The sequence below is a fragment of the Mastomys coucha genome, unplaced genomic scaffold (genome assembly GCF_008632895.1).
Source record: "Mastomys coucha isolate ucsf_1 unplaced genomic scaffold, UCSF_Mcou_1 pScaffold4, whole genome shotgun sequence".
Lineage (NCBI taxonomy): Eukaryota > Metazoa > Chordata > Mammalia > Rodentia > Muridae > Mastomys > Mastomys coucha.
Window position 1 is genome coordinate 16,241,080 of NW_022196910.1, and position 857 is coordinate 16,241,936.

General features: G+C 47.0%; 1 pseudogene; it reads left to right on the top strand.

Moving 5' to 3' along the window:
* Positions 1 to 200: 200 nt before the first annotated feature.
* LOC116076521 lies at positions 201 to 636 on the top strand (annotated as a pseudogene).
* The last annotated feature ends 221 nt before the right edge of the window (positions 637 to 857 follow it).

Here is an 857-nt window from a genome sequence, read left to right on the forward strand (position 1 = left end):
TTTTCTCTCCCGCTGCCTCTGCTGGTAGTAGGCTAAGGAGAGGTTGAGGCCCCAGTCTCTGAGCTGCCTTCAAGGACTCAGCTGCCTCCCCTCGAACCACCTCACTTCCTGATGCCCCACAGTCTCCCCTGCCTCCCCTCCCTCAAGCCTCCCCCTCCTAGCTGCCTTCCCGCCTTCCGTAGGCCATTTCCACTGAGGAAATGTATCATATCAGAACCTCTTTTGACCCCTTAGCTGATGCAAGTAAGGGTGATGACTTGCTTCCTGTTGGCACTGAGGATGATATCCATATAAGAATTCAACAGAGAAACGGCAGGAAGACCCTTACAACTGTCCAAAGGATTGCTGATGATTACAATAAAATAAACTAGTGAAGGTGTTTAGGAAGGAATTTGCTGGCAATGGTACTGGAATTGAGCATCCAGGGTATGGAAACGTAACTCTGCTCCACTGTGACCAGCGCCAGAACATATGCCAGTTCCTGACAGAGACTGGAGTGGCTGAGGATGATCAGCTGAAGGTTCACGGGTTTTAAGTGCTTGTGGCTCTCTGAAGCTTAAGCGAGGATTTCCTTGCAATGAGTAGAATTTCCCTTCTGTCCCTTGTCACAAGTTTTAAAATCTCACAGCTTGTATAATGTAATAATTTGGGATCTGCTTTTAACTTGGACTAATGTAACTCCTTCATGCAGTAAACTGAAAAGAGTCATAATAAGAAAAAAGGAGAGGTTGGATCTTTTTTGTAGGTTGCAAAAAAACGTATGCCTACACACGCCAGCAGGTTGGGGAAGGGAAGGTACATATCTGTGGGTTCCCAAGCCAGATGAGGGATGGTAGAACATTACCTATACCCCAGAC